Source organism: Colobus angolensis, unplaced genomic scaffold (genome assembly GCF_000951035.1).
Source record: "Colobus angolensis palliatus isolate OR3802 unplaced genomic scaffold, Cang.pa_1.0 Scaffold257, whole genome shotgun sequence".
Taxonomy (NCBI): domain Eukaryota; kingdom Metazoa; phylum Chordata; class Mammalia; order Primates; family Cercopithecidae; genus Colobus; species Colobus angolensis.
In genome coordinates this window covers 728,420-756,191 of record NW_012115788.1, presented here as the reverse complement: position 1 = coordinate 756,191, position 27,772 = coordinate 728,420, and the positions used below count along the sequence as shown (strand labels likewise).

The 27,772-nt window shown below is 41.4% G+C and overlaps 1 protein-coding gene and 1 long non-coding RNA gene across 4 annotated transcripts in view; one reads left to right on the top strand and one right to left on the bottom strand.

The window, feature by feature from the left end:
- Positions 1–27,772, bottom strand: part of PRUNE2 (prune homolog 2 (Drosophila)) — a 302,133-nt gene that overhangs the window by 150,507 nt on the left and 123,854 nt on the right. The gene's annotated exons all lie outside the window — the stretch shown is intronic.
- Positions 2,026–24,715, top strand: LOC105515237. Its single transcript, XR_001002284.1, has 4 exons — positions 2,026–2,143; positions 20,588–20,766; positions 20,996–22,234; positions 22,539–24,715. It is a non-coding gene; the product is annotated as an uncharacterized LOC105515237 (long non-coding RNA).

Genomic DNA, 27,772 nt, shown 5'->3' with positions numbered 1-27,772 from the left:
ATGTGGGCAGAGAGAGCAACTACGACGGGAATAATCCAGATGGCAGTCTGCTTGACTTGAACTGTCTGGAAGAGGCCCATCTTTCAAATGCTTAATACCACTTTTTACTATAGATTCCACACATGTTCATTTCTTAACACACTCTGAGAGAGGTGGTGAGATACTCTTGCGGTAATTTCACCCCCAGCCCCCAGATCATCCTTTTCAAACTCTCCAAACTCTCCACATTTCTTTCTACATGTTCAAAATGCAGGCAGTGTAGAATGACTGTCTGCGGCTCCTTCAGTCCTAGCTCTTGTATGGAGGTGGAGGTCCCTACATACACGACCACATGAGACTGAGCTCCAGAGCCAGGCCCTTTGCCATGAGCATGGCTGTGGACGCGTGAGGAGCCTCAGTGGCTCCACAACTTGGCAATCTCAATCCAAACAAACTAGGTAAAACGCTTTTAGCTGGACTCAAGATAAATCCCAGGCAGAGCAATCCTCAAAAGAAACCAGCAAACTGGATATTCAGTTTCTGATTTACAATTTTTTTTAAATGGATAAAATAGCTTCCTTCACTCCCCACTGTGTCTTCAGCTCCAACCTCGTTGAATGGTTGCCATTTCTGAGACACATCCACTGCCACACGCCTACACCCCTCCCACCTGGTACACCATCTCCCCCTCCATCTCCATCTGACAATGTGTATTTTTCCTCAAGTCCTATGTAAAACAAGGTGAAGACTGAGGTCTTCTTCTGTTTGGGGCAGTATTATAGCTTCATGACAAAGAGCCCAGATGCTGGAGTTCAGGTTGCCTGCACTGGAAGTCAAGTCACTTACTGGTCATGAGATCCTGAGCAAGTTACTTAATTTCAATTGCCACATCCATAAAATGGGATCATAGCAGGAGTACCGGTGTCACAGAGTTACGTGAGGTTTAAACAAGTTACCATAAAGGACTTAGTATGGTACCTGGTATACTATGTAGCTTAAGTGTTAATAGGCTTTGCAGTAAGTGTAGTCATCTAAGTGAGCCATAACAAGCATAGGCGAGATTCTGGGAGTGCTGGAGTGCTCGCCCCAAGTCTGAATTAGATGCAACTACTCTGTACTCTCCTGGAGGAAACATACTCGTAATACCACTTCAACCACGAACTGGTGGTGTACTTGCCCACTTCCTCCAATGGACTGGGATTACACAAAAATAATGAACAGATGAAGTTTCATATCCCCCATCCCCAAGAGAGGTTCTGGTGTCATCTATTTAGCTTCCTTGCCTCTCCTGTGCTCTCTGAGGACTGACAGATTAAAAGTCATGTTGGTGGATACTGCAGAAGAGAAGGTGGGGAGGAGAATATGCTGCATGGTATGGCGGTGATAGGAAATGCTGGACAGCCCAATATGGAGAAGGAGAGGGGTGGCGGGGAAGAGGGAGTGGGATAAAGGGCATGGGGAAGCATGGGGAAGACAGAGCTTTCTTCTGTGTTTAGACAGTGAGAGGTGCCCATGAGTCAAGGAATAAAAAAGGAAAGGAAATTTAATGAGTTGCCATAGGCTAAGCACTTGGATCGAGTTACATTGTTTGAAAGATAATAGTAAAGATGGGAACTTGCATTTGGATAAGACTTCACTAGAGGAGCACCTCTTAAAAGATTATTTGTTGGGCAAGGGTAGGAGCAATAACCTCATTCACAATGCATTCATTCATTCGTTGATTTACAGAGCAAATACTTCTGAACAACTCCTGCGTTTCTGGCACTCTTCTAGGCACCGGTGATACAGGAGCCAACAAGACAGATATGTCACTGCTCTCATGGAGCTGCATTTCAGTGCATGGAGGCAGACAACAAATAAATAAATGAATAAGATAATTTTTAATAGCAACATGTCAAAATAGTGTGATGGGAAGGAGCATGATGAGGCAGAAGGAAGGTTTAAACCGGGCAGTCCAAGATATGGTATGGTTGTATGTGGGCTGACATTCTTGCATCATGGGAGCGGCCAGCTCCTTTCATATTCCGAAGTCAGAGTATTCCAGACAGAAGAAATAGCAAGTGCCGAGAAGCTGGCATCAGAAAAACAGAGGGGAGATTTGTGTGGCTGCAGCCGAGGGAGACCAGGAAGATCCGCGTGGTGGGAAGGACCTGATGATACAGAGGTCTGTAGGCCATAGGAATGGGTTTGGAATTTTATTCAAAGAGTTATGGGAAGTGACTAGAAGGTTTAAAGTTGGGGAAGGGGGTGTCCAAATTAAAATTTGTGTTACATTTGTGTTTTATAGAAATTACTCTGGTTGCTCTGTTGATTGGACAGCAGAAGAGCAGGAGCAGGGAGATCAGTTATTACAATGGTTAAGGTGAGAGGTGGTGGCTGGGACTAGGCCTTTTTGAAGTGAACAAGCCATTTGCTTGACTTCCATGGTTCTTCTGCCTCCACTGGAATGTAAGATACTTGATGACAGAGATTTTTGTCTGTTTCATCACTACTGTAACCCCAGTGTCTACAACAGACCCTGGCACATAGAAGACACTTGTTTAATGCTGCTGGCTAACTATACTGAGAAAGAAGAATGATACAGAGCAAATTTAGAGAAAAAGTCAGAGGTTCTGTTTAGTAAAGGTTAAATTTGAGATATCCATTAGATATTTAAATGGAGATATCATGCAGGCAAGTTAGAAGTTTTGAGTTCAGTAGCAGATGTACGTTTGTTGGGAGGGCATTAAGATATAACCACCTAGAGTGGACATGCAGTTGGAGAAAAGTCAATGAGCTGGAACCAGGCTGGGAATTCCAACATGTAGAAGCTACACACAAGAGGAGGAGCCAGCAAAGGAAACCGAAACGGAGCTTCCAGGAAGTGGGGGGCATTTGGGAAAAAATGATGCCATAGAAGCCAAGATGAAATAGATATCAAGGAGAAGGATGTAGTCAACTGTTTTGAATGCCCTTCCCTCCATCCATTCATGGGGTTTGAGTCTTCAAATGTAGAAGGCACAGTCTTATCTAGCGAGAAGACATTTGGATTAGGAGTTAAGAGACAGAATCATACATCCACAGTCACTGTTTAGCTTTCTGAACTTGGCCAAATCAACGCTTTTCTGGGACTCAGTTTCCTTACCTATGAAATGGAGAGGTGAGACTAGATAACCACTAAGATCCAGCTTTAAAATTCTTGACTGAAGACCTAACCTTTAGAAATAGCTCGTTAGAGGCCAGGCGCGGTGGCTCACGCCTGTAATCCCAGCACTTTAGGATGCCAAGGCAGGCGGGTCATGAGGTCAAGAGAGCGAGACCATCCTGGCCAACATGATGAAACCTCATCTCTACTAAAAATACAAAAAAAAAAAAAAAATAGCGGGGCATGGTGGCAGGCACCTGTAGTCCCAGCTCCTCGGGAGGCTGAGGCAGGAGAACCGCGTGAACCCGGGAGGCGGAGGCTGCAGTGAGCCGAGACTGCCCCACTGCACTTCAGCCTGGTGACAGAGCAAGACTCCGTCTAAAAAAAAAAACTCTTTAGAAATATACCAATGTAAGTGCAATATCATTTTTGATTTTTACAAACTAGCTCCAAGCAGAAAAGCCACAAGCTTCAGGGGATACTATATGCTCACTCCCCAGGCAAAGCCTATCTGCGTGGGATTAATGACAGCATTGAGTGTGTGGCTGTGTGCCTTGTGGGAGAATATGTTACTAATGGTCACTGGAAGAAAAGGAGTCAGCTTTCTCTTTTCTTATGTCTTTAAGGATGCTTAATCCTTCCTTATTTAAAATAAAACACATACTAGATTCTGCATCTGAACCAACATTAACATTCCATTTCTTTCTGCCAAATTAACTTTCTTGGACAACTGGATCGTGTTCATGGACAGTGCCTCTCCCACCCACTTTTTCTGGGAATCTTGCTTTCCTTCCATGGTTTGGTCCCTACATACCTCCCTCATTTCATCCTGTGCCACTTCCCCCGACTCATAGAGGTCCAATCACACTAGCCATCTTCAAATATGTCAATTTTGCTCCTGCTTTAGGGCCTTAGGATTTGCCATTTCTTCAGCCTGAAATGTACTATCCCCAGATTTTTTCATGTGTGGCTTCCTATTATATAAGGAGTCTTATTATATAGGGAGTTTCATGTGTGGCTTCTTATTATGTAGAATATACATATTCTATCTATTCTCTGTGAGGGCTTTCTCTCCAAAGTAGTGTTCTGCAGTCCAACCCTACCACTGTCACTCTCAGCTCACACACAGGCACACACGTGATCACTATGCAAAATAACCGTTTTCCTTATTTATTGCTTATCATCTACTTCTCCTACCTCGCCACACCTCCCCCACAAGGAGAAGCTAAGCTTCATGAAATCATAACCTTGCCTGTCTTATTCACTGCTCATTCTGGTATAGTGTCTCCAACATACTTAGTGATGAATAAACATCTGTTTAACAAATTAATAAACTCTCTCCTCTACTGAAACTATTGTCGGCAGTCACCAAGGACCTATTCAAAACAGAATCTTTGGCCAGGCACTGTGGCTCACGCCTGTAATCCCAGCATTTTGGGAGGCCGAGGTGGGCTGATCACCTGAGGTTGGGAGTTCAAGACCAGCCTGACCAATACGGTGAAACCTCATCTCTACTAAAAATACAAAATTATCTGGGCATGGCAGCACATGCCTGTAATCCCAGTTACTCAGAAGGCCGAGGCAGGAGAATAGCTTGAACTCGGGAGGTGGAGGTTGCAGTGAGCTAAGATTGCGCCACTGCACTTCAGCCCGGGCAAAAAAAGCAAAACTCTGTCTCAAAAACAAAAAAAAGAAAAAGAAAAAGAAAAAGAAAAGAAAGGCACAGATTCTTTATTTTCCTTGCTTTCCACTTCTCACTTGCCCTCGACTCCACTGATCACCTCTTCAAAAAGAAAAAGAACTATTTTCCAGAACCTTCACTTCTGTGACTGCATGACACTGCTCTCGGTTGTTTCCCTACTTTCTTTGATGACTTCTCTTCTTCCTCCTCCCCTAACAGGAGGCACCTTAAAGGCTCATCTCTTGACCTATTTTTTTTTTTTTAATACATATTGTGCATGTCTCGTGAGTCTTTAAATGAATCCAGCCTGCCCAGCACATGTCTATTAGGGGTGTAAAAATCCAGCTGCAGGAAGCACACACTGGCTCCTGTCTTCTATCCGAACACTGTCCTTTTCAGTGTTTTCAGCATTACCCTTTCACGCCCACTGTGGCTATTCTCGTCTTCCCTGGCTTCCTAATCCTCTTGGATCCTCGCTTTGGGTGTGAAAGAGCAAGGACTGGAGGTATTAATAATTACACATTCACATCTCTCTGATCTTCTCTGTTCTTTCTTCAGGGATTTGGAAACTGCTCTCCAGCTATACGTGCATCACAGCGGCAGGTCAGAGGGAGTCCTGTCACCTCCCAGCGCCACCAATCCCTCCCTGGCCATCCCAGCACTGCTGCCTGGGGAGGAGGATCACATAAGTCTAATTCCCCTCCGCAGAAAGCTTGTCTATACCTTGCCCTTGAACTAGCACTTCCATTTCAATGATTTTCCTTTTTTTATATATATAGACAGATTCTCGCTCTGTCGCCCAGGCTGGAGTGCAGTGGTGCGATCTCGGCTCACTGCAACCTCTGCCTCCTGGGTTCAAGTGATTCTCCTACCTCAGCCTCCCAAGTAGCTGGGATTACAGGCCTGCACCACCATGCCCAGTTAATTTTTGTATTTTTAGTAGTGACGGGGGTTTGCCATGTTGGCCAGGCTGGTCTCAAACACCTGACCTCAAGTGATCCTCCTGCCTCGGCCTCCTAAAGTGCTGGGATTACAGGCATGAACCACTACTCCTGGCCCCATGTCAATGACTTTCAAGTCTGTCTGCAGCTGCATTTAGAATGTTCTCCAGGTCTCTTATCTTTGGGTTGTAAAATTATATATATATATACCGCTGCTGACTAGATGATCAACAATTTTGTCAAAGTTGAAGTTGAAGTCATCTCATAAAAAACTCACTTCAGAAAAAAATTTATGGTTTACCTCATCTTAATCTGACCACTTTCCTTTGAATTTCTTACCACCCAAGTAATTTGAATCTTCTATGATTTAATCACAAATCATTGGACATTCACATGGTGTGAGACTCTGTACGGATTCTATGCTACATTAAAATAAAAAAAGAAATTGTAAGTCTTTACTTTGCATAATTCCTACTACCAAAAACACTGTACTTTACAAAAAATTTAAATAACAATAGTAATAGATGCCTTGTTTTAACAAGTCAAACAAAGATATAAAACTCAACCCCTTCCAGGCCTCTCAGCAGACCTTCTCAACCAATACTGACAGTTTGAGAGATATTCTTAGCATCTTTCATTATGGTACTCATATATGGGTTGGGTTTTATTGCTTTGCTTTTAAAATATGAGATTATTATACTCTGGTTTCTCTTCTGATTGTATACATTTCTTGCCCTTTAAAATGTGAGATTAAATTATACACACTATTCTGTAGATAAAAAAATTTTTTTAACTCAATACATTGGGGACATCCCTCAGCGTCAGTACATGCAGAATAACTGAACCGTTTTCCAGTAGCTCCGTAGCACTTCTTCGCATGGCTGTACCATAATTGATTCAATCCTTCCTCTATTGCTGGACATTAAGGTTGCTTTCCATTGCTTCCAATTGAAAAACGTTAAGAGTTTTGCTCTTGCTGCCTAGGCTGGAGTACAATGGCACAATCTTGGCTCACCACAACCTCCGCCTCTGGGGTTCAAGTGATTCTCCTGCCTCAGCCTCCCAAGTAGCTGGGATTACAGGCACATACCACCACGGCCGGCTAATTTTCTATTTTTAGTAGAGACGGGGTTTCTCCATGTTGGTCAGGCTGGACTCAAACTCCCAACATCAGGTGATCCACCCGCCTCAGCCTCCCAAAGTGCTGGGATTACAGGGGTGAAACACTTTCAAAATATGTTGTTATATTCTGATGCTAGTATTTCTGTAGGAGAGCTTATCAAAGTAGGCTTGCTGGATAAAAGGGAACGTGAACTAAAAATTTAAGTCGACATTTCTAGATTACTTTCAAAAAAGTGGTAGCAATTAAAATTATCCTGAATATTCTGTCATGGTTTCTCAAAACCACTTTAAAATGAAAAAAGTAAATGTTTATGTTTCAAATAATTAAATTGAAAAGAATCCTGAAAATGTATTATAAAGACTCTAACTAGACAAGAGCAATGAAGTTCATTTTTTAGGATTAAAAACATAAAATGTATTAACATCATAACCTAACGCAGGTATCCCCCCCAGAATATCAGGGCACTGCCGATTTTTTACTGTTAATGCACCAAAAATGTATTCACCACAATTCTTTAGTCACTAAAAACTTATTTTTGTTAATTTTATTGTAACATTTACAGTAAAACTTTTTGACTTCATTTGAGGCAACATTCTTTGAAGATTATTTTTGCCCTTACACTTGTTTTAACTTAATTAGAGTGTATTTATTTGAGTTTCAACTCATGCATTTTACCTAAGTTTATTCTTAGTTTCTCTGGACTTCGAACCAAACACTTTTGGGAATGAGAATTCCTTGGGCATTAAAATATCAAGGATTTTTTTTAAGTGATAAAGTTTCTTTTTTAAAACATATTTTCAATCCAATCTATTGCCTTATTTTAAAAATATGTTAATGGGTTTTTCAAGTGAATATATGATTCAAAAATTGAAAAGGACTCAGTAACTGAAATGTGATCCTTTCACAAAATTGACATTCATCTAAAATGGACTATGAAATAACTGGTGAAATATTATGGTAAAACTAAAATTAACTAAAGCTAAAAGTAAACCAAATGAAACTAACATTTCAACCTCAACAAAATCCTGCAAAACTGTCGAAAGCATTCTAAGTTTATTGCAACAATTTGCAATAAACTTAACTGATATTTTCTTTAAAGTTTAAATTTTGTTTTTTAACCAAGAGCAGCTCAGTCAACCTAATAAAGAAAATGAAGCAAAAAATCATTCCAAATAGCAAAGGGACAGTGGAGAAATCCAGAAATGACTATTCATGACGGTCAGTATGATTAGTACCTTAACTTTGATAGTATCTCAACTATCAATGCAAAAGTAAATTTGTGAAGGAAGATACAAAAAATTAAATTTCAAAAAATCTGACAAAAATTAGTAATTGGTAAACTAATAAATAACTAGAGACATTGTATCACTTATTAAATTTTTGCTACAAATTACCATAAATAGCAAGCTAAAGTAAACGTGCTTCTTGAGAAATTGACAAAAAATTCTCTAAAGATACTAAAAGACTGGCAAAACAGAAAATGCCACAGAAGTGATTCTGAAGAAATATTATATAAATGATAATCACAGAAACTAGATATGATTTAAATATCGTATAAATTATACTCCCATGTGAAAGGTTGCAATTTTGATAACTGGTGATCCAATGTAGGTTTCCGCATCTTAAGAATATGTATAAGAAAATGGCCAAACTATATCCTTTAATTTTCGTCAACTTAGGCATTTCTTTAATGCTGCTACAATAACAAAATGAAAACTAACAAACTCAGAGTTACAGAATCCTCAAAAGCTGTCAAATATGAATTATGTCTTCATGCACTTAATAAGTCCCACTATATCCTGGGCACTCTTCTAGAAGAAAGAGCTATGAAGCAGAGTTCCTGCTCAAGGAGAGTCACTTGCTAGCCAGGAGACAGACACAAACCGCAGCAATGTGACATGAAGGCAGGTGCAATGAGGAAGACTAAGGTGGGTCGGGAGTCAGGGATTGCTGGAGTGGTAGGGTAATAACCGCTACTTTATGGAGGTGTTTGGGTAACACTAAACAGAGTACTGAATGGCTGCAAATTGTACACATCAAAGCAATTGTACCCATTCAGTAAATTAATATTCAAAAAATTCAGCAAAAACCAGAAAACAGGAAAAACCAAACCTAAATGTCATTCTGACTGAAGAGCAGACTCAAGAATTGGCTACTGCTTTCTGTTTTTATTTCCAATTATTTCCCGAAGGGAGAGGCCATTATACTCCGTGTACTGCCCACAAAAGCCACCAACCACTCAGGTGTGGTTTGCAGACCATATGCTAAGTGAGAAAGGAAAAGTCACTCTGGCTTATTTGACAAAAAGATAGCAGAAATGCTCTCCTTGCGATAAGGAGGACACTAACGGCATGGGACTCAGTGGGTTCATAAAGATGCCAAACACAAATCTGAATTACAGCAAATTTGCCCATACGAGGTCAGAGAGCAGAGCATGTGGCCCCACACAAACTACATTTTAACCCAAGAATCCTGAAATTCCACTTCTGGCTTTAAACCAGGTGTCAGCTGGGAAAGCCTCCCTTCTGCCTCTGTAAGCTGAAGGAAAAGGGCTTTTTGTGTGTTGCTTGTGTTTTTATCCTATCCTGGCACCGAAATGAACCACTTTTTGAGCAGACACCAGGGTCCACTACAGAGAGAAATAACAGAATGATCACTGCTTCTTAGCTACTGGTATGGAGTGGCTTTCTCAGGGATGGACTCTTTGATAGTTACAATTATTTAGTCAAAAATACTTATTCTCATTGTTTTTTTAAAGTGGCAATAGTCATTTTGGGGGCTACGCAACCACAGCAATACATAGGTTGGGGCATAAGTGATCACTTGCTACGCAGTCTTGAAACTCTGGAAACTGTCTGCCTCCAAGCTCTAAGCAAACTCTTAAAGGAAACCACAAATAACCTCTGGAGTTTTGCAAAAGTCTCCTCCTATGGAGAAGGTTAACTGCAACTTGTGAACATTGTGAATTATTTTATTTATTTATTTCTTTAGAGACAGGGTCTTGCTTGTCACCCAGGCTGGAATGCAGTGGTGCAATCACGGTTCACTGCAGCCTTGGCCTCCCAGACTCAAGCAATCCACCCACCTCAGCCTCCCGAGTAGCTGGGACTACAGGCACACACCACTGTATCCAGCTAATTGTTTAATTTTTTGTAGAGACAGGGTCTCACTATGTTGCTCAGGCTGGTCTCAAACTCCCGGCTTCAAGCAATCCTCCCATCTTGGCCTCCCACAGTGCTGCAATTAACAGGCATGAGCCACTGTACCCAGGCTGACTATGTAAATTACTGACAGACAGTCACACATGGATTTCAAAAAATTAAGTGGCTGTAACAGAAGTTGGGAAGCCCAACCAAGTCACTTTTTGCTCTTTTCCTTCAACAGGAAAAGTGTATGTTTCCTCCAAAACCTTTCCACCTGGGAAAAGGAACAATTTGTATTAAGAAACAAAAATCAAATCAACAATATAATTTCTTACATTGAAATTTGTAACCTGAGATCCTACCAACTTCCCCTGCTTTATATTACTTTAAGTTCATGCTTATTTCCCAAATTAATTTTACTTCACCAAAGCGGTCTTTTGTTGTTGTTGGTATTCATCCAGCTTAAGGAAAAACTTTGAATTACTGTGTGCACTGATGGAGAAGGAATGCAATAAACAGGCCATGTTACTTCCAAACCCTTTTCATTGAAGAAACAGAAATTTTTGTAAGCCCTGGGAGGATACCAGAATGAAGAATGGGAAGGAAGTTTGATTTATGGTGGACAATCTTTTCTTCATTCATGTTGCCTGGCTTCCTAAGTGTAATACATTCATCTTGCAGTCACATCACATACACACTAGTATATCTTTTTTTTTTTTTTTTTTTTTTAAGACAGAGTCTCGCTCTTCTTGCCCAGACTGGACTACAGTGGTGTAATCTTGACTCACTGCAACCTCCACCTCCCAGGTTCAAGTGATTCTCCTGTCTCAGCCTCCCGAGTAGCTGGGACTACAGATGCCTGCCACCACGCCAGGCTAATTTTTGTACTTTTGGTAGAGGAGTGGTTTTGTCAGGTTGACCAGGCTGGTCTCGAACTCCTGACCTCAGGTGATCCGCCGGACTTGGCCTCCCAAAGTGCTGGGGTTACAGGCGTGAGCCATCGCACCTGGCCAAGTACATCTTATGTAGGTGCAGTAATGTAAGAATATTTTTTTCCCTGTTCCTATGTTTCAACTGGTAAAGAGAATTCAACAAGGAAACTTACCTAGGAGACCCCATGTGTTAATTAATTCTGGTAAAAATAACCCTACAGAAAAAAAGGTGGAAAGTAATTGATGGAATAAAGTAGGTAGAGAAATGATACTCCTTTATAAATAGAAGGAGCAAGTGAAAACTAAACAAAATGACTCTTAGAAGACAGTAGATCTATTTTAAGTCTTCAGGGCTAGGAAAGGACAGGTATTTTTAAATTTAATTGGGTCATTTCAAATAACAGATTTTCTACTTGGAAATTTGGACAGAGTAGAGGGAAAAGAATAGGTTTGACTCTTTTTTATTTTTTAATTAAAAAAAATACTTTTTTGAGACAGGGTCTCACTCTGTCCCCCAGGCTGGCGTGCAGTGGCACAACCATAGCTCACTGCATCCTTAACCTCCTAAGCTCAAGCGATCCTCCCACCCGAACCCCCTAAGTAGTTTGGGACTACAAGTGTGCACCACCATGCTCAGTTAATTTTTTGTATTTTTTGTAAAGATGGGGTTTCACCATGTTGCCCAGGCTGGTCTTGAACTCCTGAGCTCAAGCAATCCACCTACTCTGGCCTCCCAAAGTGCTGGGATTAGAGGCATGAGCCATCATTCCTGGCCTCCAGTTCAATTCCTTTTTTTTTTTTTTTTTTGAGATGGAGTCTCACTCCTCGCTCAGGCTGGAGCGCAGAGGCACTATCTCAGCTCACTGCAACCTCCACCTCCTGGGTTCAAGCAATTCCCCAGCCCCAGCCTCCCAAGTAGCTGGGATTATAGGCGCATGTCACCACGCCCAGCTAATTTTTGTGCTTTTAGTAGATAGAGATGGGGTTTCACCATATTGGTCAGGCTGGTCTCAAACTCCTGACCTCAGGTGATCCACCCACCTCGGCCTCCCAAAGTGCTGGGATTATAAGTGTGAGCCACTGCGCCCGACCCAATTCTTTAAACCGGGACAAAATAATGATTTGAAGAAAGTTAAAAACGGAGGAAACAGGGGAGCTTTAGCACCTCTGAGTCGCGAAGAGGTTGTAGATTTTAGAGACAGAAAAAGCTGAGTTCAAATTCTGTTACCAGCTATGGATTACTTTTTGTTGCTGAGCTTCTATTTCCTCATCAATGTAATGGGAACACTAATATCTACTACACTGATGAGTTATGAGAAACAAAAATAATTTACATAAAGTTATGGGCACACTGTAATCACTCAGTGAATTATAAAACACCATACTTCAAGTCCCAAAGAAGAAAAAAAAATTTGCCCTGTTACTTGCTAACCTGGACTGAATAGGACTAGACAGAAAATCAAGTTGATTTGGTCGGGGGAAGGACTTGTTCACTAACCATCTGTGTGAAACACTGGAGGGGAAACAAGAGTCTCAGATTTGGGAGTGGAAATGAAAACATCCCATTAGAATGCATCTCTTTGCAATGACCAAGAGGAGCAATATTCTCAGAGGACCATTTAGTACTTTGTCTTTTTTTTTTTGTTTTGAGATAGGGTCTCACTCTGTCTCCCAGCCTGGAGTGCAGTTGCACGACCACAGTCCACTGCAGCCTTGACCTTCCAGGCTCAAGCGATCCTCTCACCTCAGCCTCCAGAGTAGCTGGGACTACAGGCATGCACTACCATGCCCAGCTAATTTTTGTGGGTTTTTTTTTAGAAATGGGGTCTCATTATGTTGCCCTGGATGGTCACAAACTTCTCAGCTCGAGCAATCTGCCTGCCTCAGCCTCCCAAAGTGTTGGGATTACAGGTGTGAGCTACTCTGCCCAGCCTATTTTGTCATTTTTAAAATCATTTTCTCACTCTGCCCATATGTCTTCTCTTCAGGCATGCAAGGAATGTTATCTCTTTACATTTGCCCTAGAACTCCTCAAATTTTCTACAGTGTGAAACTGGGTTGTATATCATCCCATTTCAGGCAAATTATCTTGGTCCTTACCTCTCCCAGAAAAAGCACAAGAATTGCTCACCCGGCCTTCATGCCGGCGATGCAGGCCCATTTCTAACACATCATCCTCCAGCCTTTAGCTTGGACCAACGCCAAGTACCAGCACTTCTATAACTTCCATTACTCCCCTCCTCCTACGGCTACCATCCCTAAACCTAATTTCACTCTTCTCTATTTCCTTCCAAAAAATTCCAGCATTTTCTGGTATGAGATTTGGAAGGAATAGGAATAAGAAAGAACACTGATACTACTTCTAAGCATCCCTTCTTTATAACTACAAAAGACAATCTCACATGCACAGAGTAATCAACTCATCAGTAAATATTTAATATTTCAGTAAAGACAGTAAGCACAAATGAAATTTTAAAAATTTTTGTAGATTTTAGGGTGTACAAGTGCAGTTTTGTTACATGGATATTGAGTAGTGGTGAAGTCTGAGCTTTTAGTGTAGCCATCACCCGAATAGTAGACATTGTACCCAGTGGGTAATTTTTCATTCCTTACCACCCTCCCGCCTTCCCACCTTTTGGACTCCCCGATGTTATTATAGCACTCTCTGTGTCCATGTGTACACACCGTTTAGCTCCCACTTATAAGTGAGACCATGTTGTATCTGACTTTCCATGTTTGAGTTATTTCACTTAGGATAATGACCTCCAGTTCCATCCACATTGCTGCAAAAGCTGAGTAGTATACCATGGTATACATATACACCACATTTTCTTTTTGTGTTTGTGTTTTGTTTTGTTTTGTTTTGTTTTGTTTTGTTTTTGAGACAAATCTCACTCTGTTGCCCAGGCTGGAGTGCAGTGGCACAATCTCAGCTCACTGCAACCTCCGCTTCCCAGGTTCAAGCGATTCTCCTGCCTCAGCCTCCTAAGTAGCTAGGATTACAGGTGCCCACCCCTACTCCTAGCTAGTATTTCTAGTTTTAGTAGAGATGGGGTTTCACCATGTTGGCCAGGCTGATCTCAAACTCCTAACCTCAAACGATCCTCCCACCTCGGCCTCCCAAAGTGCTGGGATTAAAAGGCATGAGCCACTGCGTCCAGCCAGCAGTTTTTTTTTGTTTTCTGTTTTTTTTTTTTTTTTTGTATGTTTGAAGATATATGAAGCTTTCTCTTGAGTTTTTTTCTCATTACCAAAACACACCCACACACACACCCACCCACACACACACACACACACACACACACACACAGGGCCTGGACCTTTCTTCCACTCAGCGGAGATTCTCAACACTCCTAAACTGTTCCTCTTGGGTTGGGTTCCCACATCTGCCGCTGCACCACTGCCACCAGGGTAGCTTCCTCCTGGGCCCTTCTTTCTCCCCTGCCCCATAGCCCTTGAGGTTGTATATTGCTGAGAGATGATGTTGTTTGAAGGAGAGAAGTGGGGGTGGGCAGAGAAGGGAAGAAATGCAATGACCCAAAGCATGTGGGACTGCTAGGGACAAAGGGTAAGAATGACCATTCCAGGATTCCACAATGAAGTAGGAGAGGGGTGCCAACCTCAGTTTTAGTAGGGAGGTTTTTCAGACTGCCCTGTTCTCAACAGTGGGGAAAAAGTCTTCTGAGAAAGAATATAATAAGCACAGGAATGGTGGGAAGGCAGAAAATCGAAGTAAGCAGGAGCACTGGCCAGCCATGCTCTGTAAAATGCTATCCCAGGCGCAGAGCTCTGAGCTCAGCACATAGATGTCATTCCATACAGTTTGCTGGCTGACTGAAGAAATGAATTTTAGGGGCAAGGACTCCTTTGCTCCTTCCCAAATGTATTCATTTATTCAATTCAATACATATTTCTTAGTTCCGATCTATGCAAGGCATTCTTGGGGATACAGCATTAAATAAAACAGACAAAAATCCCTACCCTCGTGAAAGTCACATTTCAATGCTGGTGAAACAGAATACATATATAAACAAGTAGATACGTTATATGTCAATGGTTGATGGGTCAGTGCAGACAACTCAAACAGAGTAAGGTGGATAGAGAATATTAGGGGAAAGGGAAGTATTATTTTAAATAAGATGGTCAGGGAAGATACCACCATTTACATGACATTTCAGCAGAGAATTGAAATAAGTTCAGGGAGCTAACTATGCAGGAATCTAGGGAAACTGTTTTCTAGTCAGAGAGGGGACAGCAGGTACAAAGTCCCTGAGGCAAAAGCATGCTTGTTGTGTTCTAGGAAAAGCAAGGAAGACAGTATGTCTGTATCAGTGGGAGGTGGAGGGATAATAAATAGTAGGTGAGGTTAGAGGGGACCAAATCACATACTTCCATCCAGGGATTCCCAACCTTGGCTGCACATTAGAATTATTCTAAGGAACTGGGTCCCAGCCTAGAGTGATTAAATCAGAATCTCTGTAGGTAGACTTGGGAACCTGATGTTTGCAAGTTTCCTAGGCGAGTCAAGGCTGAGAAAGACCGCTGCAGGCCATTGTAAGAGCTGGGCGTGGACCTCATCCAACCTTTCCCTCAGCTCTTCTAGAGACAGCCAGCATTCTCTTATGGCAGAAATACAGCCTTTCACCCCCCATAGAAAGATACGGGACAACACATTCAATAAATTCATTCACTGGCATAGATGATTTTCTCAGGCTAATTGTTTCCAGTTTGATAGGAGACATTTAAAGGCTGGAAGGCACTGGATGCCCGATGAAGTGGACTTTCAAACTGGGGCACTACTGAAACGATGGGATGGCCACATATATAGGAGATCAGTCGGAGCAAGCTCAATAACAAAGAGGTTCAATGAGGAATTGCATGGAGCTGGAGCTGAAGTTTAGCCCAGTTGTTTACTAGTTGTGTGAACGTGGATGATTGGACGATCATTTCTCACCTCTGAGCCTCAGGTTCCCCACCCATAAAGTGGGATAAAGTATGATCTACTTCATTGGGTTATTGGAAGGATGAATTGAGATGATTTATTTCACGTGCCTAGAACAATGCTCATATTAGTACATTTGGAACAGAAATGGCATAACATCAAATTTAATACATGTCAGATGTTATTATGATTATCATTCAATTTCATAGTTTTGTCAGGGCCCCATTTATCCTCACTTGTGCCTCAACAAATTGAACTGTTAACAAAGGAATCTCTGGTCCTGGGTAATGGCTGAGCACCACTGAGCATTTCCATTCCATTTAGCTTCTTGGGTTTGCTAGCTGTATCACTAGTTATCTTAAATAAATGAAGTTTTAACATTTCTCCAGTGATTTTTTTTAATTTCACCTTTGAAGATACTACTTTATGTGATTAAATAAAGAACTTGAGAAGAACAGATTTCATTAAATATAAAATCAACGTAGATTCAAATTTTCTGGATGGGCAATACTTATGTTCACAGGAAATGCTTTAAAATATGCAGAAGATAATTAAATGGGCAATGGACAAAGTGAAAAGCTTAAGATTTTTTTTTTTTTTTGGGAAGTATCTGAATGCTCCTTAGTCATTTAAAGGAGAATTGAAAAATAGCAGTGAGTGCCACATAATTCAACCTGTGAGATTAAGGTTCTTTGTGGGGAAGGACAAAGATCTGTAAATTTACAGTTTCCTTCCAAAGCCAATTTCAAATTTTGAAATACATCACTGGTCTTCTTCAAGACAAACAATCTACAGTACATCTTTCTTATGGGATGCACTTATGAAAAATGGTGATTGTCAACATCTAGCCACTTTAGCTCTCAGAATGCTTCATCTTAAGAGAAAGTTTTAGAATCTCATATTTATTCCTGTGGAAGGACAGCATTGTGGCTTGGACTTTATGAGGTCTTTATTCAACTAAATAGGTAAAGAAACCTTCATGACAGAAATCTGAAACATTGTTCCTGGTGCTCATAAATACTCCACTGTATTGTCTGAAATGACTTATCTCAGTCCTGACTGTGGGCTCAGATTTACTGTACAGTTCATCAACTTCTCAGCATGATGGATAATGAATGTTTCATTTACATCGCTAATTGCCAAGCCATGGTTCCTGCAACCTTTAACCCGTATGCTTTATCCCATTATCACCATATGTCAATATAATTGCATTTAACATTCCAAATGATAAACTTTCTTCTATACAGAGAAATATTTTTCACAAAGAAATCGTGTGAGAGCTGCTGGTAAAATACAAGTCTATTACAGGAAATGACAGGGACTAAGCTAGAAAAATAGGAAGATTCTCGTAACTAGTAAAATTCATCTTCAGACAAGGACCCTTGATTTCATATGTAGGAAAAATACTGGTATTTTCTTAAGGATTTGTCTTTTTTAGCTTTTAATTGAACAAATGCATAAAAAGAGATTCCTAAAGTAGTGCAACTAAACTTTCAGGCCTATGTAAGATCTAAGAAATACATATTTTAACAAACTGGTTAGCAATAGCTACATGACCCAATTATATTTTCTATATTTATTTATTAGCAAACTAATAATGAAGCAGCTATGCACTCCCTCAACATCAGATTTGAACAGATTTCTAGAGAGAAGTGAAAAATACCAAAAATTAAAATCCTAAACTGGAAGACAAGTTGAGACACCATTAGTCTGGCTACCTGTATCCAAGATTCATTTAAAACCAAGCAGCAAGAGGGGTTTTTTCTTTTTCTTTTTCTTTTTTTTGTTTGTTTTTTCAGATGTGGAGAGGCGTTTGCCACAAAGACAGCTACTGAGAACCAAAGAGGAGCCAGCTTCTCCATGGTATCGGGAGATGCCCAGGACCACACAGGCTACGCTGCAAGCTAGGGTGTGCCTGCAACCCTCACGCTGTGTGTTTCCCATCTCAGAAAGTGGTCTAGGACATCCACCAAGTTTTTATACTACGTACCTGAGAATAATCCAGGACATTTTTTCCTCCCTAATCCCCAGAGCCAGTCTATCAACACATCCTATTGGTTACAACTTGAATAAATTATATATATTAAATATATATACAAATATATCTTGATTTTTTCTACTACATTTTGACTGCCCCCATCCTACTTCAAACCGTGGTCACCTCTCCCATGGTCTATGAAGGCAGCCTCTAACCCACCTCTTTATTCCTATTGTCACCTGCTTTCCATTAATTCTTTGCCATATCCCTATCCTTTTTATAATCCTCCAGTGGCTTCCCTTGAATATAAAATAAAGTCTGAAGTGTTCACTCTGGCCTGGGAAGGCTTGCAGGATCTGATTCCACCACCTCTCCAGCCATGCCACCCTCTCCCCTACACTCACTATGACACATGCAGTTTCTAATGAATTTTCTTTCAGTTTCCTGAATGTGCCGATCTATTTCCCACTTCAGAGTCTTTGCACTGCTGTTCCCTTTGCCTTGAATGCTCTTACCCCTAGTCCTTTCCTGGCCTATACTGTATATGCTTGATTTATAAACTTAAAAATCACTTTCTTTGGAGGCCTTACACATCTCCTTATCTAATGTAAACTATTATATACATTTTCTCAAAACAGCATCCAATAATTTTCTTCACAGCACTTAAATTAGTTTGAAATCTACATTTATATGTATGATTACTTGTTTAATGTCTTGCTTCCTGACTAAACTGAAAGCTCCAAGAGGATAAGAACTGTGTGTATTTTAGTTCCTTATGTCCCTCGTACCTAGCACATAGCATATAGTGTTGGTGAATGAGTGAATGGTGAATGTCTTCGTATTTCACCTTTCATCCTACTGGACTCTAATTTCCTATAACTGAAGTGTACAGCAAAATGAACGGAGATGTTAGAGTCAGAATACAGATAGGCAAGATAATCAGAGACATAGAAAGCATTGGGAAAGCCTGGCTGGGCGCGGTGGCTCACACCTGTAATCCCAGCACTTTGGGAGGCCGAGGCGGGTGGATCACGATGTCAGGAGATCGAGACCATCCTGGCCAACATGGTGAAACCCCGTCTCTACTAAAAATACAAAAACTTAGCCGGGCGTGGTGGTCGGCGCCTGTAGTCCTGGCTACTCAGGAGGCTGAGGCAGGAGAACGGCTTGAGCCCGGGAGGTGGAGCTTGCAGTGCCACTGCATTCCAGCCTGGGCGAGACTCCGTCTCAAAAAAAAAAAGAAAGCATTAGTAAAGCCTAAATGGACTATAGGCCACTTGGAAGAAAAGTGACACAACTTCCAGAAAGGGAAAGAATGAATGAAAGAATGTGCTTTCTGGGGAGGAAGAATCAGCAGTTTTGATAATTCCTGAGAGGCAAGTCGGTGGAGTAAGTGGAGTAGTTAAGACCATGAACTCTAGGGCCAGATTCTGCTTCTTCATATTTTTGCAAACTTGGGAAAGTTCTTATTCTCTCTGTGCCACACTTTGTTTATCTGAAACATGAAGACAACTACAGCATCTCCTTTACAGAGTTCTTCTAAAAATTAAATGAGTTGATTTTTGTAAAATCCTTCAAAGGGTACCAGCTGTGTGTTAAGTTCCATATAAATACTTTTTTAATAAAAATAAAATTTTGGAGTTATAAGCAGTAAAGCTTTGGAGGTATTTTCTTGGACACTACTACTTTATGCCCTAAGGAATTACAACACATACTTAGTGTCTCAACCAACACCAAGACCAGTAAGTGAAGAGCTAGTCCACTGCAAGTCTCCTCAGTGACACAGGGCTGGATCACCATCGACAGCACTATTTCTGAGTAGTCAGTGCAGCAAAAACTACAGACATATCAATGGCAGGGATGAGTTACATGGTAGAATGAAGAATAGACCAGAAACCAGAAGTGCTGGCCTTTAACCATATACGTGCTATTCAATACCTAGCTGTGTACCCTCTGCAAATGTTCTGGGTCTTAGATTGGTGTCTATGAATTAGACGATCTTTAGGATCTCTTCCAGCCTCTCCCATGTTACCTGTCATTTTCCTTAGGTTTCTTTTAAAGTGCCAGCAACAGTCCCCATAGTAGGTATTGTGGTGATTAAACAGAGAGGCACTGAACCGCAAAGTAGACACTTCATTAACATCAGTTGTATCTGACTACGCCTTTCTTGATTTTTCTTTTTTCTTTTTTTTTGGAATCAGAGTTTCACTCTGTCCCCCAGGCTGGAGTGCAATGGCACAATCATGTCTCACTGCAACCTCCGCCTCCCATGTTCAAGCAATTCTCCTGCCTCAGCCTCCTAAGTAACTGGGACTACAGGCACACGCCACCACACCACACTAATTTTTGTATTTTTAGTAGAGATGGGGTTTCACCATGTTGGCCAGGCTGGTCTCAAACTCCTGACCTCAGGTGACCCGCCCTCCTTGGCCTCCCAAAGTGCTGGGATTACAGGTGTGAGCCACCGTGCCCCAAGAAGTCATATGACCTGTGGGATCTGTAGAGAGGAGCTCAAGAGAATGGCATGTGCCAGGCACTGCACTAGTGACTTCATGCAGATTGCTTCATTTGTTCCTGCCAACAGCCCAGTGAAATAAGTATTAACATTTAGTGCCCAGTGAAGAAACAGAGAGGGTGTTTGTGATGCTCGGAAACCTATAATATTGTGTATAGCTCTCAACTCAAGTTCAGGGTATGCTGACACCTTGTCATTTGTCACCTCAAATGGTCGTATGTATTTCCAGGTGAGAAAAAAGGCTGCTGACTTTACCATCTGAGGCCACACATCTGCTGAAATGGAGATAACTAACATCACTAGAAACAGCAAGATGACAATGTAATGTCTAAGTAGTGACATGTTTTAGCACATTTCCAGCCCCTTTAAATATCCACACACACAGTAAGCACAAAAGAAAGCACAGAGGTAAGTGCTTTATAAAGCAACCAATCTTCTACTCAGAAATTTTTGATGGCCTTAAGTTACTCTATTCACTTCTATCCTTCCTACTCACTGGCCTCCCAGAATCCACTACCCATTTTCTATCTCTTGCCTCGTATTATCTGAGTGGCTCACTTGGATTTATCCTAACGGAGTCTGGATTTTCTACCCCGGCTCATCTCCGTCCCTCCATATTTGTCCTCCACTTTCACAGATCTCTGGGAGAAATGCCCAGCTGCCATCTTGGGTCATCGATGAGCCTCGCCCTGTGCCTGGTCTCCCTTGTGAGGGAAAGACATTAGAAAATGAATTCATGCGCTCCTTAAAGGATGAGCAGGAAAACAGATCCTGTCGTGGATATTCATTTGAGTGGGATTAAGGATTTGAAATGAAGTCACTAAGTGAGCATTACCAATGAGAGAGGAAAACAGATGAGAAAATCTTGAGGGCTTCACAAGACATGCAACAAACCAAATGGAATACTGGGATGACATGAGGCAGCCAAGCTGGGGAGGAGATAACCACGGGGCAGAGGATCAGGATTCTGGCCCTGCTGCCTAAACTGTGCGTTCATAACCAAATCACTTCACATTTCTAACCCTCAAAATAAAGCTGTTGTAACATCTGATATCTAAAGTTCCTTCTGGGTCCAACATTCTCCATATATCCAGCCACACTCATTTTTAATATTTAGTTCCCAGATCTGTACCTTTCTGCACTGCAGAATAACGTTTCCCATTTTGTTCAAAGACCCTTCATGTTGCTGCCCAATATTTAGCTGACTGCTTTTCCTAAGGAGTGTTCTGACCCAGGGGATGGGTGAACAGGCTGGGAAGAGTCTCAAGACCTTTCCAGGGTTATACTTACTAACACATAGCATGATGATTACAGCGTGAATTATCTAATCAACATCATCCTCAGTGTCTTTCCCATATTGAAATTCATTTCCCACTTTTGTGCCCATTCTCAAGACCTCAAAATGTCATTCCATTAATATCACAAGATTAAACTTTTTTTTTTTAACCTGGAAGAGTTCAATGTTACATGCAGCTGTGGGACTTTAATTACATATTCTGTTTTCCAGTGCAAAGATGACTGTGTCCTTTATCCCTCCCCTTTGATTTATTTTCCAGTATAAAGTTCAAATACTTAGCCTTGTACTGAGGCTCTATATGGCCACAGCCTCTCTCCATCCCTCCAGCCTTATCTGTCATCACCATCATCCCCTCCCACACACCTAAACAAAATCTAACTTGTAATTCCTTGAACATGTCAGGCATACATTATTCCTTCTGCCTGAGAAGCTCTTCCTTGTCTCTTAAATCTAGAATGATGTAAAGTTTTGAAGAAGTTGACTATCTTACTTCATGCAAAGAAGGGACACATATAAGATTCATCATCACACCAGAGAGCAAATACTAAAAGTGTAATTTGACTATAAGAGTTTAGATACATGCGGTGGCTCAAGCCTGTAATCCCAGCACTTTGGGAGGCCGAGACGGGCGGATCACGAGGTCAGGAGATCGAGACCATCCTGGCTAACACGGTGAAACCCCGTCTCTACTAAAAAAATACAAAAAACTAGCCGGGTGAGGTGGCGGGCGCCTGTAGGCCCAGCCACTTGGGAGGCTGAGGCAGGAGAATGGCCTAAACCCGGGAGGCGGAGCTTGCAGTGAGCTGAGATCCGGCCACTGCACTCCAGCCTGGGCGACAGCGCCAGACTCCCTCTCAAAAAAAAAAAAAAAGAGTTTAGATACATATATGAAATGCAAGATCCACAGAGGGAATGTTTATGGGGCACGTTTGTAAGCCTGGGGTGTGAAGCAAAGGCAGGGAACCTCATACTATCCTATACAATACACTTTATGTCTCTATCTCACACAATATCCAACAAACTTTTCATGGAATCAATGCAGTGCAAATCCCCAAAGGTAACCTTTATCCATTTCATGGTGAGTGCTCTTTAGAATTTTGGCAAATCGTACTGGTCACTTATCTCAACTTTGAGATGTGTTTGTCCTTGTAGTTAACTGGAAGAAATAGTGCACTCTTGTGAGCCACTTTAGGGTTCACTCCTGGCAATAAAGCATTTACAGCTACTCAAGACCAGTTGTTAAGAGCTGTGTGTTTGTGTGTGTGTGTGTGTGTGTGTGCATGCAGAGTGTGCCTCTCTCTCTTCGACCTATTATTTCAGACTTAAAAACAAGCATGTTTTCAAATGGTGCTATGAGCTGCCAATGATGTATCACCACTATATCTCATTATTCTCCAGTAAATGTGATAATAATGTGATCTGTTAACATAAAAAAAGTTTGACTTCACAAAAGCAGCTGGAAATGGACAACCACAATATGCATAAATCTAACTCCTACCATCAGCTACACACTGCTTGACATATATTGTTAGAAGCACCTCGCATTTGTGGGTTCTCTTAAGCAAAATACTTGCATTAGGTCTCAGCTGGGGCTGTGCATCAGACGGTTTGGGAAATATTCAATTCTCAGCAGAAGCCAGAATTTGAATTTCATCATCTTTTAGGAGTCATTTACCAGTTTGGAGAGGATTCAGGCAGTTCAGGTGTTTCCACTAATGTCTCTGAACTTCTGTGCCTCTTTGCTCATGGATAGTCCAATAAGTAATGTTATCTTTTAACTGATGCTCATGGGAGAGAATAAAAGAACTCTAAGTGATATCAACATGAGGAATTCAAAGAAATATTAGATTTAAGGTCACATTGGTCAAAAGGAACAGGATACAAAGAACTTTGAGCTGTCATCGTCCCCATCTCTGTGAGCCACAACCAACAGCAGGACCTAACACAAGGACCTCAGCATATGTGAGATCCTTAAATCAAGGAAACTAGTATCATGAGTTGAATTACCCTATGACAGATACTAGCTTCTGGCCATCTCTGGCTCTCCTCTTGACACATATTAGCTTCTAGCCTTTGCTTCCACGACTTTTATCTTTTACCAATCCTCTCTCCGCTGTGTTGCTTTCGACTTCCCCACAAGAATTTCAATGGCTCTCAAGTCTTTTTTTCCATCCGCACCACTAACCTGAATGCTTAGACCCTTATTTTTATTAATTTCCAATAGATGCTGCCTATGGGCTATATTGTCTTTGATGAACACTAGATATTTAAAGCTCAAAAGGTTCAAAATCAAACTCATTATCTTCTCTTTCTTTCACCTCCTTGTTCCTCTCCCTATATTGCTGATTGCACTTAACAGCATGGTCCCCAATGTAGCCATGCAAATGAGAAACCCAGTGGCTCCTTGTGGTACATGCATGCAAGATTACTGAAGCCAGAAGGATGACTGATTACGCCTCATGGGTGGAGGGGACCACTCCTGGGCCTTCATGATTGTCAGGAGCAAGACCTGAGATGCTCCCTGCCTTCAGGGTCCTCTGCACCTCCCCTTTCTAACAAAGACCCACAGAATTTGCTATACTTGAGAATTCCAATTAGCAACTCACACTTTTTATCTGCCCTATCAATTTTTTAAACTTGCTGAAAATTAAGCTTTTTCAAAATCTGTCATTCTAAATTACTTTTTCTTAGAGTGTCCTGGCATTTTATATCAACTTTGATTCTTTGTTACAACTTTTCTTACTCTTTTATCACCAAAGTGGCTTTTATTCTCTTTATTATTATTACTTTCTTTTACTACTATATTACATTGTTATACTTATTATTTTGTTCTCTATAGTGTCAATTTATTTGATTTAGTTTCAATTTATTTCTATTGCTGACTTTTAAAAAAAGTGACAGGGTGGGGAAAAAGGGGAGGGAGAGCATTAGGACAAATACCTAATGCATGTGGGACTTAAAACCTAGATGATGGGTTTATAGGTGCAGCAAACCACCATGGTACATGTATACCTGTGTAACAAACCTGCACATCCTGCACATGTATCCCAGAACGTAAAGTAAAATTTTTTAAAAAGTGATCATTTGCCATGTTTGTTAGCCTTTTTCTACATATAGTATTTCACTTTCCCACTTATTAACTCATTTTTTTCTTAAGGTAGAAAATTGCACACATTGCACATGCTCATCCCTTTGTCTCCATAGCCAAAGGCACCCCTTTGCTCCAGTCCTGCAGCAGCTTCAACCTGGCCTGTCCATGGCAATGGCCTCCATGATGCTCTCATGGTCACTAGACAGTCCCCTCCAATCCCGCCTCCCACTGCCCACAGGAGAAAGCCCCGTCTAGTCGCACAGTGTCAAAGGCCTTAGAGCCCAGCTCCTCCTGACTTCCTCTCCTGTGACCGCAGCTTCTGGCCCTGTCTGTGCTGCCACAGCTTCCCACATCTCCACAGTCACCAAGCATTCCTTCCCACACATGGCCTCAGAACATCCCCTGTCTAGGATGCCTTTTCCCCTTTCTTCTACCTAGCTTCTCCATCCTTCAAGATTCTGCTCAAGAGTCCCTGACTTCTGAAGCCATCACCAGCAACTAAAGTTCTTTGTGTCCTCATCTGGTTTTCTAATGTTTGTCAAGAGACTATGAGACCCTTACAACTCACAGGACCCATTTCTTCGAAAGATTTGTGTCTCCAAAAGGCATGGCATTTCCTAGGTAATAATTTCCCTAGTTTCACTGAAGATATGAGAGTCAAAACACCATCAAGCAACCATCAGATGTTAACTCACCAAACAGATATATTCTAGTCAAAAGAAACATCTCTTACCATGGCTAGAGTTACCACAAGTAAATGATTGTGAATTCAGTTGATAGTTATTATATACACTGGACATTAAACTCACAAACCACTCCTTTCCTCTTTGTAAACTTCCTAAGGTGCAGTGTAGCACACTGGTCCCAGGCTTGCATTTGGAGCCAGAGTTCCTGGATTGAAAGGTGTCTCTATTCACTAGCCATGCACCCTTGGGGAAAAGCTCAATCCTGCTCACCTGTGAGATGGGGGTATTGACAACAATGATTGTGACAGTGTGGGGCATGTATTGAAAAAATGCACAAAGAGCACTTAAAGCAGTGCTTGACACAACTTAAACATTTGAAATTTGTTCATTATTTTCACTATTCCAATTTGACAATGAAGACAACCTGAGTGGTGCCACATCTGATGATTGGAGATCACAGAGATCACACATCTTAGAAGAAGAAGAGAAAGAGACTCATATTTGCAAGTAGAGAGAAACTAATTAATTCTTGACACATGGTTGGCACTCAAAACAGGTCTGGTTCATGGAATTAAATGAGTCAGGTCCCAATCTGTGTCTCTGTTTTATTAATGTTAATCTCAGGAAAGAGTATGTATATAAGCTTCAAGATGGAGTTAAGGTAGCTTTATCCTGGCTGTACCTTGTTAGGAGGAGCAAGTATCATACAAACTCTCAAGGATCCTTCTCTACTAGGGAAGACTCAAGGGAGGGCCTAGTAGGAGCTTAAGGTATTTCCTCATAATTTTCTTCAGCCTCCACCCCCATATTTTCAGATGGACAATAAATATTTTTACATTTTTGTGAAAAGTACTTTGCATGCACAGCTTCAAGACAAGCCCCTTCAAGTATTTATATTGCCATCTTGAGCCAATATAAAAATCAAGAAACTTCACCTTCCAGATAATTCCTCCTGCTTTGGTAGTATTTTACCTGTTACGATGGGCTTCATATCCACTGACCTTTCAAACATCATGACTCTTGATGTAACCATAGCAATCACTATTATTCCCATTTTACAAAAGAAGAAATGGGGCTTGAAGAGGTTTTGACTTGCTGAAGTTTATGGCACTAGTAGACCGTGGAGCCAGGACTCGACTCCCAGACTTTAAATCTCTCATCCAGTGGTCTTCTCACTGCATCTGGGAATCATATCTTCTTTCTAAATAAAAGCTGTTACTCTAGGGGGCTCCAATGTGGAGGCCTCTCCTTTGCCAATAGCACTAGGTGGATCAGCAGCCATATTCAAAACAGAAACGAGTACTGGCACATGCAGCTTCCCTAGAAGGCCCTCCATTAGGAGTCGACCAAGGAGCAAGGCAGGAACTCTTCAATTAGATACCACCAAGCATCCCCACAAAGTTTCCCCACATGCTCACGGCTGGGAGACCGGGCTACGGTCAGCAAGGAGAGTTTTCTGCTTCACCATTGATTAACATTCTCCTGCCTGGGCCTCTCCTCTCTCCTCTCACATCCTGAAAGTCCTGGGTGATTGACAACCAGCAATGATTGTGTACGAATCTTCATTAACATCTTGGTGGTCCCTAATGATGCATCAGATATAGAGGGGCTGGGCAAGGGATTCTTCTTAGAGGAGCTCATGGTCCTGGTTCTAAGGATGATGCAACAAGATCCTCAGATAAATGTGCAACCCCTCTTTATCATGAACAAGGGTCAAAAAGCAAAGATAGTAGGTAGGGGTGGGGCCACATCTAAGTTAATTAAGCCTTGGGAAGTTGCAACATGAATTTCCAGATGGGCCAATAAAAGGCAGGAACTGATAAGGAGTCCTTGTTCCAAGGGTTTGAACCCTCTTTTTCTCCATGAAGCTTCCTCTTAACCCTCCAGGCTGACTTTGTTCATACTCCAAGTAAGTATGCAGGTTTACTAGAAGGCAGTTTTCTAAAACCTAGGCTACCTTCTGAGAGCAACTTGAAGAACGAGGCCATATCTCAGTGTCCCAACAATTCCCATGCCGAGCACAGGGCCCAGTTTGTTGCAATAATGAATTAATCGAGAGATTATTTAGTGATGTATCAATTATAGAAAACTACAGCACTTCTAGCCACAATGACCTTTAGTTAACTAGTTAATGGAGAATTTTTTTTTTTTTTTTTTTTTTTTTTTTTTATTTACCAAATTCACTTTATTTTGCTTACTCATCTCATACACATACCCCTACAATGCCCATTTGGCTGGGATAATGTTTTTTTTTTTTTATTATACTTTAAGTTCTAGGGTACATGTGCATAACGTGCAGGTTTGTTACATATGTATACTTGTGCAATGTTGGTGTGCTGC